Source organism: Dunckerocampus dactyliophorus, chromosome 14 (assembly GCF_027744805.1).
Source record: "Dunckerocampus dactyliophorus isolate RoL2022-P2 chromosome 14, RoL_Ddac_1.1, whole genome shotgun sequence".
Lineage (NCBI taxonomy): Eukaryota > Metazoa > Chordata > Actinopteri > Syngnathiformes > Syngnathidae > Dunckerocampus > Dunckerocampus dactyliophorus.
Genome location: NC_072832.1, coordinates 24,357,543 through 24,375,096, shown reverse-complemented (window position 1 = coordinate 24,375,096; position 17,554 = coordinate 24,357,543). Strand labels below are relative to the sequence as shown.

General features: G+C 47.5%; 1 pseudogene; it reads right to left on the bottom strand.

Moving 5' to 3' along the window:
* Positions 1 to 1,956: 1,956 nt before the first annotated feature.
* On the bottom strand, positions 1,957 to 5,080 carry LOC129194321 (high affinity choline transporter 1-like; annotated as a pseudogene).
* Between the last annotated feature and the right edge of the window lie 12,474 nt (positions 5,081 to 17,554).

The following is a 17,554-nucleotide window of genomic DNA, read 5'->3' as shown; positions in this document are numbered from 1 at the left end:
TTATAAACCTGGACAAAGGGTCTGGCTGTCCTCCTGAGACCTTCCTCTCCACACAGATTCTAAGAAGTTACAGCCCAGGTACATTGGCCCATACACCATCGAACGTATAATCAATCCCTCGCCTCCCGGACTCCCTCAGGATCCACCCGGCGTTCCACGTCTCCCTCTTCAAACCGGTCACCTCCAGCGACCTGAGCCCTCCCGAGGTGCCTCCCCCTCCTCCCAGGCTTGTCGACGGTCACCCAGCATTCACGGTCAAGGCCATTTTAGACGTGAGAAGAAGGGGCAGGGGTTTCCAGTACCTGGTAGACTGGGAGGGGTATGGTCCCGAGGACCGCTCCTGGATCGCTCGTGCCCTTATCTTAGACCCCACTCTCTTGGCAGACTTTTACGGCCGTTTCCCGGAGAAGCCAGGTAGGCCGCCAGGCGGCGCCCATTGGTAGGGAGGGATACTGTTACATTCCATGTCCTCCTCTGGTTCCTGCCTTCTCCTTGTTTTCCCTCTTTCTTCAGACCCCACACTCCCAGCGGGAGGCGGAGCTGCTGGACACACCTGACTCCAATTTACACCGACCTACTTAGGCCCAGTGCTGCCAGCTGTGAGGCGTCGGATTATTGTACCTGCTGCTACACCAAACGCCTGAGCCTTGTTCTCGCCTGTTTGCTTTTTGCCTCCAGCAGCTACCTGCCTCTGCCAGAGTAACTTGTGTTTTCTTTCTCATGGTACGTTTTTTCACCATCGCCTTTTATTCAAGTTTTGTCCATTAAAGACTCTGGCAAAAACCTGCGCCTCTTCTCGCCTCTGCATCTGGGGTCCAGACAAACACACGCCACACCGTAACAGGCGGGGACCTTGTGACTTTTTGTGCCTGTGCTTATTATTGACATTTATAGCCCCCCCTCAAAAATCTCATTATGTACCGTCAGCCTCCACGTTGACAACATCCTGACTGAGCCCGTATCGACCAGTGTGTCGTTTTCCACAGCTCTGCTCGAATTCGTTCGAAATTAGGTGGTGAGCTTATAGTCCGTCCATCATTCACAAGAATGAATGTCCGTCTTGAGGAGAAGTCACATGATACGTCACATAAGCTCAGGCTGTGACCCTTTGTTTATTGTCTTTGACTTTACACCATCTTCTGGTTGTCTAAATGTAGCAGATTCATAAATATCGCATTGATTTGAGTACAAGTTGGTAGTTTTTTGCATGGGAAAAAAGTTAGAACAAATACATTTACACAGTGGAAACTTGTGGAACCTCGGTTAGCATCTTTAATCTGTTCCTAACCGGGGGTCCAAACTTTACATCGTGAAAAATGAAAAGATACCACTTTGCCACTTTATTTTATAAAACAACACATGTAGTTCTAAGTTACATATATTACAATAAATAACTGCATCTCAGCTTTGTGATACAGGTGAAAAAGACTATTATTAGTATCAACTGTGCTCATTACTTTTTTCCCCCATTTTTGCTGTTGTTTTTTTTAATTTTCCAAATATTTAAACTTTCTTCAAAATGTTTTCACATTAAGAAGTGTCACAAAAAACAGGCCATAAGAACAAACACTCGCACTGCTCATTACGTCAATTCCACCTTAAGTGCCGAATCAGAAGCTGTCAAATTGCTTCGCAGAGTACCCCTTTGGGGTCCTGCTTTTGGCGTAACCGCCTTGTAACAGCGATATCATGAAACGTTGCAGGACGACATTTACGCTTTGTTTCTTTCTTCTTGAAAAACGACCATTCTGACTTCCTTCTGGTTGACACAATTCGGTTTTACAATTAGATTTGATGACATCATGTAATCAACTACTAGTCAAGTGAATCAGTTTGAGGGCTCAATAGAGTGTGAGTTATATGAAACTCACTTGTTATTGTCAATAAAGTTGATTGTGATATGAAGGATGTCCTTTTTGTGAATGGTGGCCCCCCTGGTGGATGCTAGCTGCTCATTCAACATCTGCTGCCCATCATGGGCTCAGAGGCGTCAGTACTGCTCTTCGCACACTCGGGGTGCTGTGGTGGGGGGACAGACGTCTGAGCAGTCACGTGGAAGACGTCCCAGTGGACAGGAAGTACTCCGCTGTTGAAAAGCTGAGATGCCAGGAAGGAGAAGAGCAAGATGGCAGCGAGGGAGCACAACATGGCGAAGGTCTTGACTGGAAAATGCTGAATGTGAGTCCCATCCTCCAGAGTGCTTCCCGGGAAGACGATGACAGGCGCCAGGCCTATCAGTGAATCACCGCTCAGCAACCGAATCAGGAAGCCCAGCGCACCACCCATGATGGCGCCGTAACCGTTGGTGATGTGGAAGAAGATGACGCAGACGAGCTGAGGGAAGATGACGTTGTAGGCCACTTCAGCACCCACGAACCAGAACAGGATCACGCTGGCTTTCAGTCTGGTGAGTGCCGCCCCAGTCACGCCCACCACCACCACTGTGAGGCGAATCACGAGCTCGATCTCTCGCTCGGACGCCTGAAAGCAGAAGAACGGGAAAATCACACCCCAACCTCACCTGTCTGATGCTCCGCCCCTGCCTCACCTGCGGTCGCAGGATGTTCTTGTAGATGTTGGATGAGAACACGGACGCCGACGAAAGCAGGGCTGAGTCTGCAGACGACATCACAGCGGCGGCCACGCATCCGATCCCCATGATGGAGATGTAAGGGGGAGTGAGGTGTTGCAGCACCATAGGCAGGACCAGCGCCGCTTCCCACCGCTCCCATGGTGATGGAGAACCGTACGATGTCGCGTTCCAGTCTGTTGCGGCAAAACACTCGAGACGCTTTCACACGCTTTACCAAAGTGAGAGGTGGTCTTACCTGTGGATGCCGCCACCGCCCCAGCAGGATGGGAGGAATGCCAAAGACAAGGATGACGAAGGCGGCAATAAAGCACAGATGCTTGGCCGTCGTGGGAGATGCCGCCGACAACGTCCTCTGGTGGAAGGATTGATACCCCAGACTGCCCACCGCCTGTCAGGCACACGACAAATGGTGTTAGTCCTCAGCTTCATGTCTCATGCCACTGCGCCCCCCTCAAGGCAGGAAGCTCTACCACCTCTAGGGGTCTTCGCCAACACCAGCACTGTGTGTGTGTCCATTTGCCGTAAAGACAAAATTATCCAGAAGGATCCAGAAGTTGTTGCCGTTCCAGCTGCCGATCCAGGGAGCGTGCAGTGTGTTGTTCATCAGTGTGGAGCCGATGTGGACCACATGTTGAGTCGCCACAGCGAAGGGAACGCAAGCCCACTGCACACACACTCTGTTAAAAGCTCACACACACACAGTTTGAAGCAGACAGGTGTACAGACCAGGCTGAAGAAGATAAGGAGCAGCTGGATGACATAGTGTAGGCCACTGAGTAGAGTCCCCCCAGCAGTGTATACGTGACGGCCACCGCCACTGAGATCCAAATGCATACGTCGAAGGAAAGATCTAGAACCACGCTCATGGTCACACCTGTCTCACACACACACGCACACACAATGTTGCCACACGACAACAACATCTGACCATGCATGGTGCATGTGTGTATGTGTGTGTGTACACGTCACCCAGGCCAATGAGGGAGGTGGGAACCCAGAATACATCAGTGAAGATCGACGTCACACATAAAGCACCCGTCAGAACTTTGCCGTACTTGTGCTGGAAAGGATCCATCATGGTGATGTAGTGTCGTTCACGGAGTGGCCGGGCAAACATGACGCCGCCTGTTCAAGAGCCACACAGCTTGAGTCACACCGTGATGTGGGACCTAGCTGTGGGACATTTCATCTCTTATAATTGCAGTTTGGGATCTGGGTTGTGGGTCTGGGACCCCAGGGGCTCCTACCCGTCTGTGCTTTGGGTGCCCTGCGCAGGGTGAAACGACGCGGCTTCCAGCTGGCGGACCACGGTTTTGGTGTGTGTGCGTGCTTTTATTTATTTATTTATTTTTCCTTTTTTTTTTTTTAATGGCGAGGGGGGGGGGTTGGGTACACGGGGGTTGGCTCCATGGGGGCGGTGGCCGGATTTTCCACCTCTGCCGCCCGGGCCTCCTTGGGGTGGGGAGTGATATCTCCACTGGCCCTGGTCCTGTGTGGGGTGGGATATGGGGTTGCCAGGCCCCGCTCTCGGGGCAGAGGCTGCCGCTCCTGGTTGTGGGCCGGTTTCGTTCCTGTTTCTTTCCTGGCCATCTGCCCTTGTGGGGTGTGGTCTCGGGGGCTGGTTGTACTCCCGCCTGCCGGAGCCCGGTTTCTGGTCAGTCTTGCCTCTCCGCGGCTGGTCTCCCCAGAGCGGTTCTGCCCGCCCTTGTGGGGGGCGGGCACAATATTTCTATTATGGACTTAATGGCTGTCATGGACATTTGCTGTTTGTTTCTGTTCTGTTGTTGTTGTTGCTTTATTTGTTGTTGCAGTTGTTGTTGTTGCCGTTGTCTCTCTCTGTATTGTCCCTGCACTACCCCCTCTGTCTTCTTTTCTCTTCTTCTCTATACCCTCCTGTTCCGGTCCGGCCACTCCAAATTTGCATAACTATAAACATCAAAAAAAGTCTAATAAAATCTATGTAACAGGAGAAGAGTATCTTACACTTTTCCCCGGCAGAGCAAAGCTGTTTCAGATCAACAATACGTACTATTTGCCCCATTGGCTGGACAGGACAAAAAAAGCCAAGTTATTGATTGATTGATCAGTGTTTGTGTGGCATGTGTAGGAAAAAGCGATCACCGATTATAAAAGAAGTGCTGTATCCCAGCATCACCGTGGCAGCCCAGGCCACGCCCATGGAGGGGGTGTACACCATCTCTGCCAGGCCTACGATCAAGCCGCCTCCCACCCACGTGGCTGCAGGAGGGAAGAAGACGCCAGGTCACCAGGAGACGCTACCATGCTATTGCTGGAAAGAGTCTCACCCGTCAAGGTGAAGATTCCCACCAACAAGCTGATGTGGCGATGTGGCAATGACATCTCCAGGAAGGTGGTTGTATGATTGCGCTTTTCCCTCCGGCCTTTGAGGAAAGCCCAGATTCCGATTCCAAAAGCCAGCAGGTAGAAGAAGAACATGGATACGACTCCTGGAATGTTGACAGCCATCTTGGACTAGAAGGTGACTGATTGGACACGACATAAAATACTGTAAATACTCAAATTCACAAAACATACAGAAAATGAAAAGTATTTTCCAACCTAAACCAAAAATAACCAATCTGATCAAAAGCCAACATTGAGTCAATGTCTTGATGCTGTGTGGGGCAGCCTGTGTAATTCTTTAATGTAAGTGAGACATTATTCTTGCTTATTGGACAATAAAATACACAGAAACGTTATACAGGAGGCACTTGCAGTACTGATGCATCCTGAAGGAGTTAGGCATGCGTGAGCTGCTTCCCACTGCCGTTTTTTTGTTTTTTTAACTTTATTAAAATACACAAACAGCAGTGCCAGCTAAAGCTAGATTTAGGGTCTATCCACGCGGAAAAGTTTTCAGGTCAAAATGGTAAAGTATTTTTTCTTTTCAGCCTTCCATGCACACAAAAACTGCGTTCCGGGTGACCTGAAACTGTATTTTTTAAAAACGCCTTCCACAGTGGGAAAATCTGAAAACGCTGGCTTGTCGTTTCCATGTGGATAATCAACCCGCTTCTTACGGAAAACAACATTACCGACCCATCACAGTCATGTGATCAGAAGTGAGCTTTGACAACAAGTCAACATAATATCTGAATATTTCAACTGGCATGACTCACCCTAATCGACATTCTCCTGATATTTTGTGGTATCACTCCAAAAGTGACTCGCAAAAGCAATTCCTCTTCATTTTAAGTTTTGACGAGCCTTGGTAAGTGGAAGACGACGGACTGATGCACATGAGTGTTTTCTACTTATATAGTGTGGTGTGTCACGTGATTGCGTCTGTTTACAGCGCCACACGTAGGTGTACCTTGTTATTACATTGTTTCCACCCAGTCATCCTTTCCCATCTGCATGCAACTATTTACTAATCAGGCACAGTGTGGAAGCACATTTTTTCAATCCGCCTAAATGAAATCCCAGGAATGTTTCCCTGTGGAAAGTGTGAGGAACGGAGCGTGCCGGGGGTTGGATCCCAAGATGCGGGAGGCGACGTGTGATTTGTAAAGGTGTTTAATTCCAAATCAGCAAGGGTAAAAGTACAACACAAGCAGAAGCACAACAAAGATGCAAAAAGACAACTAAGGAAGTAGCAACAAAAGGAGACCCGGATACTACACGGGAAAAAGGGTAGAAACAAAAAGAGCTACCAAAAGGGTAGGGCGAGAGAACACAAAACACTGCTGAATACTCAAAGCAGGAAAGTACAGGAAATCGCTAACGCTGCCGGAGTTGCCGGGCAGGTAATAAAGTATACAGGTAGGCAGAAAGACTAGCAGACAGAGGGTAACTGCCTCACAGCACGTCACTGCTTTTTACTCATTTGGTCACACCCCCTTTCTCACTGTAATGCACGGGACACCACCCCTCCTCTGTTATGAACGGCCAAGGCCGTGAGACAGGAATCCAAAAATGCAGAGTCGAATAAGTGAAACAGAAAAAGTCTTTAATACAAAAATGGATAACAAAAGGGTACCAAAAACAACACAAGAAACAAAGTACAACAAAAATACATCCGGACCTAGTCGCGGGAAATAGTAACAAAAAACACTGCTTGCAAGGTGAGCTGAGCAGGGAAAAATACAGACAAGTAACGAAAAGAGCTGCTAACAAAAAACTAGCAGAAGTACCAAAAATACAGCTACTGCTGAAGACGTCAAGCAGGCAGGTAGGTACTTACAGGTGAGCCGAGCGAGGGTCAGAAAGCCAAAACACAATGCACAAGAACAAGCTGGAAGGAGCTGAACAGGGTGTAGCAAAGGGACAATCTGGCACTGGATATGAGTAAGCACACAGCTTAAATAGAACAACTAATCAGGCACAGGTGAAGATGATCAGCTCATCAGGGTGCTCAGGAGTGTGCTGCAACAGAGAAACAGTAGAAGGCAGTACCGCAGCACACAATCCTGACATCCTCCTTTCCATTCTTGCTGTATTAGTGAACCAAATGGCCAGTAGTTTAGCTGTTGGGGACCCTTTCATAGACATTACTATGTTTATTAATCGGCCATGCACAACTAGTGTTCTACAACTCCAGATGCAGCGCCCCAATACACTTTTAGATTGTGAGGGAAAAATGGCAAATACAGATTTAGACGTTGATGCATTTACATTCACACACACTCTTCCACTAACACTCTTGCTTTTTACCTTGAATCATTTACAGTAATGCTGTTGTAGAGCCTGACAGCGGTCGGTATGAAGGACCTGCGGAACCTCTCCTTCTTACACCGTCGGTGTAACAGTCTGCTGCTGAAGGAGCTGCTAAGGGAACCCACAGTGTCATGTAGCGGGTGGGAGGTGTTGTCCATGATGGGTGTCAGCTTAGCCAACATCCTTCTCTCCCCCACTTCCTCCACGGAGTCCAGAGGACCGTCCAGGACAGAGCTCGCTCTCCTGATCAGTCTATTGAATCTGCTCCTGTCCCTGCTGCCCCCTCTCCAGCAGCCCACAGCATAGAAGATGGCTGAGGCCACCACAGAGTCATGAAAGGTCTGTAAGAGAGTCCTGCACACACCAAAGGACCTCAGTCTCCTCAGCAGGTGGAAGCGACTCTGGCCCTTCTTGTAGACGGTGTGGGTGTTGACGGACCAGTCCAGTTTGTTGTTAAGGTGAACACCCAGGAATTTGTAGCTGTCTACCAACTCTATGTCCGTTCCCTGGATGTTCACCAGTGTGAAATGGAATGTTTTCCTCTGGAAGTTAATGATCATCTCCTTTGTCTTGCTGGTGTTGAGTAGTAGCTGGTTAAGCTCACTCCAGCTGACCATCCTGTATTACAGATCATTCCCCTCTGAAACCAACCAACGATGGCTGTGTCGTCGGAGAACTTCTGGATGTGACACTGTGTGGAGTTGTGTGTGAAGTCTGAGGTGTAGAGGGTGAAGAGGAAAGGGGAGAGCACCGTACCCTGAGGGGCACCTGTGCTGCAGAGTACCATGTCAGACACAGTGACGGGTGACGGAGCCTCACAACTGTGGTCTGTTGGTGAGGTAGTCTATAACCCATGCAGTCAGGTGTTGGTCAACTCCCACACTCTCCATCTTCACTTTGAGTAGTGACGACGGGATGGTGTTAAAGGCACTGGAGAAGTAAAAAAACATGACCCTCACAGCGCTCCCGCTGTCCTCCAGGTGTAGCAGTGATCTGTGCAACAGGTAGATCACTGCGTCGTCCACGCCGATCCCAGGCCGGTAAGCAAACTGCAGGGGGTCCAGCTGAGTGCCCACCAGGGGTCGCAGGTGCTGCAGGATAATCCTCTCCATGGTCTTCATCAGGTGAGAGGTCAAGGCAACAAGCCTGAAGTGGTTAGGCTCCTTGGGACGCGGTCTCTTTGGTATCGGGACCACACAGGAGGTCTTCCACAGGGCCGGGACTTTCTCCAAGCTGAGGCTGAGATTGAACAAGTGCCTGAGAACTCCACGGAGCTGGTCAGCACAGTCCTTGAGGATTCTAGGGCTGATGCCGTCCGGTCCCGGGGCCTTCCTTGCCTTGATCTTCTTCAGTTGACTCCTCACCTGATCATCAGTTATGGAGAGGGGGGTAGAGGATGGCTGGGATGTGGATGTGGGGGTGAAGAGTGGTGAGTGGGTAGGGGAGAGAGGGGGGGCAGACTCAAATCTGTTGAAAAACAGATTGAGTTCATCTGCCCAGCTCTTGTCCCCACTGGCTTGGTCTCTCCCCAGTCTTTTACCATGGCCTGTGATGGTCTGCAGGCCTCTCTAATACTTAGCTAACCAACTAAAAGTCAATAAAGAAAAAAGCTCTATCTCCTCCATTAGAAACTCAGTAGGTCATATCACTCACCTCCCGGAGGAAATTAATTTCATCTTTAGGAGCTTTTATAAAAATCTATATACACCTCAGATTAAACCATCTCTCCCAGATATCGAAACATTTCTCAACACCATAGAATTACCAAAATTAAATGACGAACGGGTGACAAACTTAGATGTACCCATTTCATTAATAGAACTCCATAACGCTCTACAACGGTTGCCGAATAACAAAGCACCAGGACCTGACGGTTTCCCTGCCGAGTTTTATAAAACATTCTGGTCATTACGTCTGTGTAGGCTCTCAGTCGTACAGGAGTTGTCCATCGAGGGAAAAGCTTCTTGAGACGTCATCTGTACTTCTGTGAAGAAGGTGTCGGACGTTTCGCTCCTCATCCGAAGAGCTTCGTCAGCGAACTAATAAGTGCTGGTAGCCTAGGCCTTAAATACAGTAAGAGTGGGCGGAATTGGTGTGCCAACACCCTCCTTCTATTGGTTCCTTACACTAAGCCTGGGCGGAGTAGTGGTATAATCCTCTCCTGCTATTAGCACCTCCGATAAAAGGGAAGTGTCGCTCCCTGAGTTGGGTATGAATGACTCTGATATTGGCTCTTTAGCATCTATTGTTCTGGCTCGGCCCTGGCTTCACCTCATTTGCAAGACTAAGAGCTGTGGGTTTTGGTCTCAGTAACCTGCTGAACACAGGGTCCAAATTAAACCTCAAACCACCATTCCGATTCAATGATGGGTTCTGTTGTTTGACAAAAATAGCTTCCTTTACTCCTCTTTCAAACCATCTGTTTTCTTTGGCCAAAATCTTTACCTCGCTGTCCTCAAAAGAGTGATTGGTAGCTTTAAGGTGTAGATGTACTCCTGATTGAGGACCACTAGAATTGTCCCTGCGATGTTGATAAAGCCTTTTTTGGAGCATTTGCTTGGTTTCCCCAATGTAGTGCTCTTTGCATTCCTCATCTTTACAGTGGATGGAATAGACCACATTGCTTTGTTTCTGGTTTGGAGCCTTGTCTTTAGGATGCACTAATTTTTGTCTCCTTAAGGTGTAGATGTACTGCTGATTGAGGACCACTAGAATAGTCCCTGCGATGTTGATAAAGCCTTTTTTGGAGCATTTGCTTAGTTTCCCCAACGTAGTGCTCTTTGCATTCCTCATCTTTACAGTGGATGGAATAGACCACATTGCTCTGTTTTTGGTTTGGAGCCTTGTCTTTAGGATGCACTATTTTTTGTCTCAGGGTATTTACTGGTTTGAAATAGGTAGGAATTTTATGTTGCCATAAGATCCTCTGGAGTTTTTCGAAGACCCCCACTACATAAGGGACTACCACTCGTCTCCTTTTTGCTTCTGTGGGCTTTTGGGTTTCTTTCCCTACTCTCTTCTTTTGACATTTGTTAAAAGCCCACCGCGGGTACCCACAGGTTGAGAGCGCTCTCTGGACATGTTGTCTCCTTTTTCCTTCCCTCAGCACTAGTTGGTATTTGTTCCGCTCTATGTTGGAGGGTCCTAATAACCCCTAGTTTATGTTGTAGTGGATGGTTTGATTCAAAAAGCAGGTATTGGTCAGTGTGTGTGGCCTTTCTAAAGACCTCTGTAAGTAGCTGTCTGTCCTCTCCTATAATTACCTTGCAGTCTAAGAAGGCTAGTTGGTTCTCTTTAGTGTCCTCGCGAGTAAATTTGATATTGGTGTCCACCGCATTGATATGATCTGTGAAAGACTGAATTTCTTGTTTTTTGATTATGACAAAGGTGTCATCCACGTATCTAAACCAGTGCCTTGGTTTTGTCCCTGAGAAGGATGTGAGAGCCTGTTTCTCCATCTCTTCCATGTACAGATTCGCCACTATGGGTGAGACTGGTGAGCCCATAGCACAACCATGAATTTGTCTGTAAAATTTCCCTCTAAACTGAAAATATGTAGTGTTAAGGCAAATTTCCAATAATTGGCAGATGTGGTCAGCACTAAGTTTTGTTCTCCTATGCAGAGTTGAGTCCTCGAGCAGTCTCTTCCTCACCACCGAGACTGCTGCTGAGGTGGGGACAGATGTGAAAAGTGAAGTCACATCATAAGACACCAAAGTTTCCTCTGGCTCCAATCTGAGGTCTTTGATACTCGCCATAAACCCTTTTGTGTTCTCTATATGATGATCAGTGTTGCCTACCAATGGGGATAAGACTGTTTTAGATATTTAGCTACATTGTACGTGGTAGAGTCAATGCTACAGACAATGGGTCTGAGGGGAAACCCTTCCTTGTGAATTTTTGGAAGGCCATAGATACATGGTGTAGCCTCCCCAGAGTATAACCTATGATACATCTGTCTGTCAATTAGTTCTTCCTTCTCTAACTTTTGGAGACAGTCTATGATTTCTTTCTTATACCTACTGGATGGGTCCCTTTTAAGTTGCTCATATGTGTTGGCATCACTAATTAGACTTTTTATTTTTTTCTTCATAGTCCAATGTGTTGAGAACCACTGTGCATCTGCCCTTATCAGCTGGTAAGATGGTGATGCTCTCATCTTTCTGCAGAGCCGCTAATGCTTTCCTCTCACCTACCGTGATATTGGACGGTGGTGGTTTAGCACTACTGAGAAGGGCCGATATTCTCAGACGAAGGTCCCCTGCCTCTGTTCTAGAAAGGTTATTGTTCCTGATGGCCGATTCAGCTGCTGTCATATAGTCTACTGTGGGTAGACTAGGAGTCACTTAGGAGTCACTGAGAAGTTGAGACCCTTGGTTAATACTGCCTTCTCTGTCTCCGAGAGGCTTCTGTCTGACAGATTTTTGATCCAATTTTCTTTAGTATTGGTTCCCCCCATCCTTAGTGTTTACGACAAGCTGTGGTCGATTTTCCAATAGAAGTTTCTGGAATTATCCCTTAGGCCTTTCTTTGGTTTTGCTATGGTGCTTCATATAACCCAATTTAGTAAATTCACAAACCTCCTGATAGGTTTCGTGCGGTGGGTGGGCGTGTGGGTGCGCGTGGGGGCGGGCGGCGTGGTGTTCTTCTGCCTGGCGCTGGCCGGGATCGGTGGGGGGATGCTTGCTCCGGGGTGGGGCGGTTGGGGGTGGTGTTGGCCGGGGGCTTAGGGGTGGGGCTGGCGGGCGGTCCCTGCTACCTGCTGATGTCTGGCTGGTCTCTGCTTCCTGGCCGGCGGTTGTCTGCCTCCCTGCGGGGTTTCTCCCTTTGCGTGTTGGTGGATGGGCGGGGGGTGGAGTGGTGGCCGGTCTGCGGCGTGGCGGGGCCGGCGGGGGCATCTGCTTGGGCGCCGGGCGGGGGGTCGCTCCTCTCGTGGGCCCTGTCGTGCGGTGCTTGCTTCTCTGTCCCTCCCTGGCGCCTCTGGCTTGCGTGCTTCGTGCGTGTGGCCGTGCTCCGCTCTATGTGGGGTCCGGTGCTCTTGTGGTCATCGTAGTGTTGCTCCCTTGCCGGCCGTGGTGGAATGCGGGGGGTGTGTGGGCGCGGTTCCCGCTGTCCTGGTGGCGGACGGATCTGCCTTGGGGCGTGTGGCTGGTCCGTGGTGTTTGGCTGTGGCGCTGTGGATGCTACCTCCGGTGGAGCTCCGGTGTTGGGGGGCGCTGGGGGTATCGCCTCTGGGGGGTTGGGTGGGCCGGACTGGGCATCCTGGCGCCCGAGCCTGGGCCCGAGCCTGGGCTGTGGTGGGTGACTGGTCGGTCATGTGTCCTTGGCCCCCCCCTCCTCGGTTTGGGCAGCGTTGGGGTATGGGGCCCCCATTCTTCCTGTTCCACTGCACCACCTCACATACATATAGAACTTTGGGGGGTGGCCTACGGTCGGGCGTGGTTGGGGAGGGGAGCTGCCTTGCGGGTCTCCTTTGCCCCTGCCGTGCCACTGACCTGTTGCCCCCCAATTTTAATCGCACAGTCGACACTTAGGGTTTGGGGGGGCTGGTCAGGTGAGGGGCCCTCCGAGCGGCAGCTGTCCCCCAATTTTAATTGCATCATTAGCTATCATCCACATACACCCCTATCATATACATGCACACAGATACACCCCTCAGGAACACAGAGACCAGCTCTTCATAGCTGTCCTCTTTTATTTTATTTTATTTATTTAGTATTTTTTAATTGCATAATAGACACAATCACACCTTATCACATACACGGGTGGGGCGGGCTGGATTGGGGTGCATCATGCCTGTTCCGCGGCGCCTGCCCGCCGGGGGCCTGGCCGTCGCGGTGGCTCGCCCGGGGTGGCCTGGCTTGTGGGATGCCTTTGTCTGGTTCGCCTGCTTTTCCCTGGGGTGGCCCGTTGGGGCCTGTTGATGCCGGGGCTTGCGCCGGGGGGGCGGCTTGCGGTGCTTCCCCTGGACTGACACGTGCCGTGGGCGCCTCTGCGCTCTTGGGGCGGGTTCGGTGGTCTCCAGGGGGCGGTGCCGGTGCTGCGGATGGCCCGTGTGCCACCGCGGGGACTTGTGGTTGCTGCGCTGCGGCGGCTGCTGGGGCACCGGGCCGACTGGTGGGTTGGGGCTTGGTCATGCTTGCGGGTACTGTGGGCCTGGGTGGCAGAGTGGGGGGAGGGGACGTGTGCCCTCTGGGCCCGCTGGGGGGGTTGTGCTCTGCCGGGTGCTTGGATGTTTGTCGCCGCTGCTCTTTGTGCTCTGCTGGGCCGCTGTCTGTGTCCTTGCCTCCCCCGGTCTGTCTGCGGGCTTGTCGGGGGTGGGGCTCCGGTGCGCGGGTGGTGCGCTGTTGGCTCTGGTAAATGCTCGGAGACGAGCAGTAACAATCTGGCAATGAGCGTAGGTGAGACTGCAGTTTAAGAAGGCTGGTAGGTAATTGCCCACAGGTGTGATAATTGGCTCCTCCTTGTAGGCTTGGAGATGTGCTGCCACATAAAAGATGAAAATTCATGGGTTATCATCTCCTCTTGTTCAACAACATCAACAATGCCAAAGACGAAAGGGAAAAGAAGCGGATTAAGCGGCGGCTCCAGCGGTTGAGGTCAAAGCACTCCGGATTCAGTTATAAATACGGAAGATGCCGATCCAGAACTGACCCCCGAGTCACCGATATCCAGAGGTGCTAGTTGTGTACCTAACCCTCCGCAGAGACCTGACAACGATGATACACTTAATCAGACGAGACAACTGAGTAAACATATGAATGACGCTAAATGACCATGAGAAAATGCTAGGAAGAACCTTAGCGCAAAAGAATGAGGCTACCACAGTGCAAGTTCTGGGGGAATTTGGAAAGCAGCTGCAGCAAATTATGGAGACTTCCACCTCTATGCAAAAAGAAGTTCAAGGTCTGAGAGTGGATAATGGTGCGTTGCAAAAAGAAATGGGGTTCTTAAGGAAGGAAGTGCAAGGACTGAGAGTGGAGAATAAAGAAGTACAGAAAAGTAATGCTGCATTGAGAGCCACTCTCAAAATAGAGTGTGAAGAAAAAGATAAAATCATTGAGCAGCGGAAAATTACCATAGATGACATGGATCAGAACACACAAACGAATGATGTGGTCGTGACGGGGCTTCGGATCAAACGAAGGTCCTATGCCAGGGTAGGGGCGGATACTGACGAACCAGATGAAATGGATGTCGCCTCAACGGAGCAACAAGTTGTTCATTTTTGAGGTGGATGTAGACATCCAATCTATTGATACTTGTATCCCACTGTATGGTAGAAACCGTACTACACCCATCATAATCATCAAATTCACTAATAGGAAATTCAAGGTTGCTCTGCTGAAACAAGGAAAGAAGCTGAAAGGAACAAACGTCTACATGAATGACCACCTGACAAAGCGCAATGCTGAAATTGCTAAGAAAGCACGTGATCTGAGGAAGCAAGGAAGGATCCAAGGAACATGGAGTGCAAACTGCAAAATCTTCATCAAAGTAAATGGAGGACCAGAGGCCAGACTTCTTGTTGTCAAAGACATCAAGGACCTAGAAAAATACTGAGGTCTCCCAACATGGAAGAAAACAGCTTTAATATGCCACAAGAAGATCTACAATTGGACACGTTTTGCTTTACAGATCACAAACAATTGGATATGGAAAAAGACATTGATCCGGACTCAAATTTTTTCTCTCACATTACAAAGGACTGCTGTTATTATACAGAGGAGCCATATAACAGTTTCAATAACGACAATAACTTGTCCATCATCCACATAAACAGCATAAGCATGTATGCAAACTTTAAAAACATCAAACAATGTTTGAATCAATTCAAGGAACCTTTAAAAGTAATAGCAATCTCAGAAACTTGGATTAATACCAACAAAGGAATGGACTTCGAGCTGGAAGGATATGATATGATGTGTGCAAATTAAAACAATTCAAATGGAGGAGGTGTGGCTGTATATGTGGACAAACATCTGAACTACTAAATGGTGAAGAATACGTCATTTGTCATTGATAACATTTTAGAATGTATAACAATTGAAATCTGTAAAGAAAAAAACAAAAATGTGTTAATAAGCTGTGTGTATAGAACTCTAAAGTCAAAGATTGGAATGTTTGAGGACTGAATTAAGACAATGTTTACAGACATAGGTCAAAAAACAATTTTTATATGTGGAGACTTCAATATTGATCTTTTGAATCCACATAAGTACAAGGAAATAGATGGCTTCACAGACACAATGTATAGTTTAATTTTATATGCTAAAATCATTAGACCAAGTAGAAAAACAGACCACTGTGCCACCCTTATCGATAATATATTCACCAATGACTTTGATAACAACACCATCAGTGGCCTGTTAATTAGTGACATCAGCAATCATCTTTCAGTGTTCATAATTTACAATGAACATTATAATGAAAGACAGGTGGCGGCAAAAAAAAGACTTTTCAAAGACCGCGTACAGAGGATAGCATCTGTGCCTTCAGGAAAGGTCGAGAAGAACAAAGTTGGGAGAGTGTCTACAGTGCAAAAGATGTGGATGAAGCATATGACAACTTTTTATGTACTTATATGGAGCTCTACGATAACAACTGTCCCTGGCAAGAAAAGTCCAAGAAGCCATAATGCCAAGTATAGAGAACATACAAACCCTTTAATTTAATTTAATTTAAAATCACAGATATTAAAATTTGCAGATTTAGTACTCTTTCAAACCGCTAGAATAATGCATAAAGTTAATAATAACTTGTTACCCAAAAACCTCATATAGTATTTCAGAGAGGAGAAATATGATCTTAGAGGAAAATTAAACTTAAAGCATTTATATGCGAGGACTACGCTGAAAAGCCACAGCATTTCTGTATGTGGAATTAAATTATGGAACGGATTGAGTAAGGAACTCAAACAATGTACAGAGATGAGCAAATTCAAAAAACAATACAAGCAGTGGATGTTTCCTAAATACAATGCAGAAAAGTTGATTGTTCTGCCATGCTTGTTTTTTGTTTTTTTTTTGGTATTTTGTTTTTTTTACTGTTATTTATTATTACACTGATTATTATATAAAATATGAGATGGAATGCAGGAAGTGAACAACATGTACTGCACTAGATGTGGAATGGATGGGGGGTAGTATTAAATAAGCTTTGCTTCTTCCTACTCCTTTTGGAAATGTGGAACTGTGAAAGAATGAGTCATGAGATGCTGTTCATAGCAGAACTAGAGGGGCTGACAAGGGAGATATATTATTCCCTTTAGGAAAAGTGCATTTGGCCAAACAGCTTTCTCTATTCGAGCTGCTCCTGAGTGGAACCTCACCCTCCATAATCATTAGAAATGTAAACACATACACTCTTGATCAAAATCTTAAGACCAGTTGAAAAATTGCTAGAATTTGCATTTTGCACGTTTGGATCTTAATGAGGTTTTAAGTAGAGCTACAATATGCAAAAGCAAGAAGGGGGAGTGAGACAAAAACATTTGTAACTTGTCATGGAAACAACAACAACAACAAAAATTGAAATAGGTTGTTTATCACCTGATCAAAAGTTTAAGACCACAGGCTATAAAAGCCACGTGCCATTGCTGCTGAGGTTGGGTGCAGTAAGTCAGTCATTCTTCATTTTTTGAAAGATCCTGAGCATTATGGACCAAAAAAGTCAAGTGGTACAGTAGATCCCGTAAAATCACACCTGCGCTGTAAAATGCATTATGCTACAAAGTCTGCAAATTCTGTTTGGAAAAAATGATGTTATAATGGCGAAATACTATCAAAAAGGTTTTTTTTCAGTCTTACCTGTGAAAGGTATCCAAGTGAGATCCTGTTTGGACTGCAAACCGGTTGGTGCAATGTGATACAGCATATGAATTAGACAATGATGCAATGTCAGTAGACATTGCATATGTAAAGCTGAAGCAAAACTGAAATGCCTTGTGAAAAAGGTGTTGTACGCTGTGGACTGGTACAGCAATGTACTATCATTGTTAATCAAGTGCTGGCTTGAAGTTAAATGGTTCCAATCACAAATTACAGCGATCAATGAAACAGAATTTACTGTCTTCTCAGTCAAACAGAATTGACTGTTTTCTCAGTTTAACCATTGCCCCTAATTAATTGAGGTGGTAGTAACTGGAGTATAGTGACATCCATTTGTATTATAATTTCATACAACATGACAAACACATACATGCGACTTGAACTTGACTTGGTTTAGGAACCAAGTGCTCTCACCACCTAAGGCATGACACTGCTGTAGAAGCAGAGCAATTCA